Genomic DNA, 3869 nt, shown 5'->3' on the forward strand with positions numbered 1-3869 from the left:
AATTCTAATCCTAATATTATATTAATCATAATTACAATTTGAATCCTATTTCTAGTATTAATACTAATACTAATTCAAAGAATTATAATTATAATTATAATTATAATTATAATTATAATTATAATCAAAAATTCTAATTTTGCAACAATTGTTTTTGCAATGATCTATTATCTAGTATAAAAAAAAATAATTCTATTCAATCTCGAACATTTATATCAAATTTCTTATGTGTGGTAGTTGAACCATAAAAAAACACATATTAAATATATTAGAAATTAATATTTAATTATATTATCAAATTGACATTAAAATTATATAAAATATTATAAGGGTATAAGCAAACATTAAGACGTAAAAGAACAATAATCATTGTTAATAAGATAAATTATGAAAATCCTCCTGAACTTAGACTAAATTACAGAAAACACCCCCACTTATCGGTGATTACTAAAATTCCCCTTATGTTTGTCTATGTCTTACACAACCCCCTTATGGTGTGATTTTTGTACGGAATCTTTTTTATTCTATATAATATCCCAAAAAATATGGAGTCTACCCTTGCAGACGGGACATTTCTTTTATCATATTTTTTAAACTTAAAAATTACCCTCAGGGGTGGTCATGGTAATAATAAAAAATTGTGAAAGTGTTATTTAAGAAGAATAAATATTTCGTGTAAAGTTCACCTGAGGGTAATTTTTGTATTTAAAAAGTACCATAAAGAAATGTCGTGTGTGCAGGGTATAATAAGCATTATTGGAATATTTCACGTAATAAAAAAATTCCTTCAAAAATCATACCATAAGCGGTTGATGTAAGAGGGAAACAAACATTAGGTAAATTATTAATATAAACTATATACGGCAAGAGCACTTCGAGTGAGATTATTAAATGAGCTATCAAAACATTTAACCACCATTTTTATTCTTCAAAATAGTAATTTTTAATTCCATTAGATTTATGAAATGAGGTATTTTGATATTTCATCTTTCAAATGTAAAAATACATTATGCAATCATGGTGAATAAAATATCAAACATGAGTTATGAATTCAACCACCTCAGTGTCCATTTAGAAAATAACATGTGGCAATTACATATATTTAATTAACAACGATTTAATACCTATGGTTGGAGCAAATACATTTATATAAATATCAAAATAAAATATTAAATAGCACATAAATATTTGCAAACTCATTTTGATACTTTTGGGTTAGTGTTGATCTAGATATTTCCATAATTATATTTATTAGAGTCATAATGAAATCCTTATTAGTGGAATACAATATATAGTATATACGATCATTATACATTTTAAACAAAACAATTGATATTATTAATGTTAGCCATTAAATAAAAATGAATTTAATACCAAAGATTTAGAATTATTATATTTTGAAATATATAAAATCAATTCATTTTTTTATCAATTGATTAAACTTAGCTTAGGTCATTCAATTTATTAGTATAATCATGATAAAATTCGTATTTTAATTAGTATATAATTTAAAAAGTTAAATCAATCGTAAAATTTATTGTCACTGGATTCTTCAGTGAAGAAAAAAATAATTATTTAAATAATAACATGAAATTCATGTAGTATAATTTTCAATATGATAAATAAGTGGGAGTATATTACTCTACACATGGCATAACAAATGGTGTCAATTTTCGCAAGATAGTAAATTCAAACACATATCTATCTTTTTTTATAGATAATATTAATATATAATAGTAAATTAGTAAAAAAAAATACATATTCTCTAGTCATGTTCATGTAAAATGTATAATATCAAATAACTTATTCTACAATATTTGTTTTAATATAAATCTACGTTTATGAATTAAAATCAAAAAAATTCGTAACACCACCAATCATCCAATTATAATAAGAGAAGATTTTAAATCGAATTTAACTAAATTAAAATTAAATTATTTATAAAATTAAATTCAAAAATAAATTTATTTAGGGTTTTCAAAAAAGTTGATATATTTAGAGCATTTTATATATGGTAGGATATAAATATATTAATAAAATAATTAAACATATTTAACTATCTTTAATTTTGGAAAATGATGACATGTTTTTTGATGATTTATTTCGACCAACCAATTCGCCACTTGGGATGAAATTGAAGACATGTCATCAATTGAAATTGCCAAATGTCAATCAATTAGCTATGCAATTCAACTTTTATATATTATATAGATTGAAATTGTAGGATTTTTAATTCGGAAATTAAGTTAAAAAAAATCAAATTCTATAATGGGCGACAATCTATAAATCGGAATTAATGACAATTATTAGTTAAACACATTCTATGAAAATCAAAATTGAATATTTTACATATTAAATTAATATGATAAATATTTTAATTGATATTAATTGATTACGATTAAAGTAGATACCATGGAATATGAAAAATATTTTAAATATATTTGGTAAACTGTTATGACATAAAATATTATTCCATGTTAAAATATCAATTAATGATCCGGATAATATTTTTGGCAAGTTTAGCCTAATCATCAATTAATGATAATAAATAAAAATAGAAGATATCAAAGTAATAAATAATGACATGTGTAAAATAAGTAGGATGCCATGTAGATTCACACGTGTCGATGACATGGATGCCAAATGTCGGATTTCTAAGTTATGAGGGTTTCAATTTATATATTATATAGATTATTCAGTTTGGTACGTGTTTTAAGAAAAAAGTAAAAGGAAGTATTTAAACCAATTACTTCTTGAATGTGACATTTAAATTTAAATAAGTAACTCTATAAACAAAAAGTGATTATAGTAGAGGGCCAGAGGCTATATTGTAAATAATGGAAAAAAAAATATCAATCGATAAGTATTTTATAATTTGATATAACTTTAAAGGATTTAAAATAAAAGAAAAAAATAAATACATATTAAATTTTCGGTATTCGTTACGTTACATCAGACATCAATACAGTATACAATACCATACTGGAATTCAAAAAAAAAAAAAAACAGAAAAAAAAAACAAATATTCAACCGAATTTTCGATTGTATTTGACACGTACCGAATTTTTAGTTCGGTCGATTTACCGACCTAGTGAACATCCCTAGTTAAATCAAATTGTGAATTTCAATTTTATTTTTTTTGGAAGAATAAAATCGAGACAAGAATTAAGTGTATGAGAGTTTGACAAACCCAATGCAAGAACTTGCCCTATATGAAAATTACAAGCAACTTTGGAGCAAAACAAAAAGGCAATCCATATAAATTGATGTAGCAAAAAATTAAGGCAATAATAAGAATGAATAATAGCCCTTTTTTAAGAATCCCCTATGAAGCTCTAACTGTAGAACTGCACAGAAACTGACATCTCAATTTCTTTACATCTGAAAACTTGAGAGGCTTCAACATGAACATTTCTGCTCCCTCTTCCAAACACCTATTCATTTTCCAAAAAAACCATATTAGTAATTATTCTCTCTCGAAATAGAAGCTAAAAATCGAGATATGAATCAAAAAGTCGATTACTTGTTAATTCGCGTAGGTACGTTCTCGGACGACATTATGACAACCTGCTCGAAACAAGTCATTCTTTTTTTTTTTTTTTTTTTTTTTTTTTGGCCAAAAAACTTTTTATTCCATTATAAAATACGAACAGGGGGCCTCGTTAAAACCTTGTGGGCCAATCACAAGGAAAAAGAGTACCCCTACATAATGTGAATAAAAGCATCGAAGAATAATCTCCTAAATAACCATTGGGCTAAATTAAGCCTACATAAGAAGAAAACATCAAAATCGCTCTGCATGGAATCACGATCCGCAAACCAACATCCTATCTTCGAAAATTCCATACCCCAATTCTATCTTCAAACAA

The 3869-nt window shown here is 24.8% G+C and overlaps 1 long non-coding RNA gene across 1 annotated transcript; it reads right to left on the reverse strand.

Annotated features, from left to right (window-relative positions):
- Nucleotides 1-3115: 3115 nt before the first annotated feature.
- LOC148769972 (uncharacterized) lies at nt 3116-3618 on the reverse strand. The gene is made up of 2 exons (XR_016031525.1): nt 3524-3618; nt 3116-3434 (listed from the first exon to the last, which is right to left on the reverse strand). It is a non-coding gene; the product is annotated as an uncharacterized LOC148769972 (long non-coding RNA).
- Between the last annotated feature and the right edge of the window lie 251 nt (nt 3619-3869).

This window comes from Erythranthe guttata, chromosome 6, assembly GCF_056151865.1.
Source record: "Erythranthe guttata isolate IM_541 chromosome 6, IM_541, whole genome shotgun sequence".
NCBI lineage: Eukaryota > Viridiplantae > Streptophyta > Magnoliopsida > Lamiales > Phrymaceae > Erythranthe > Erythranthe guttata.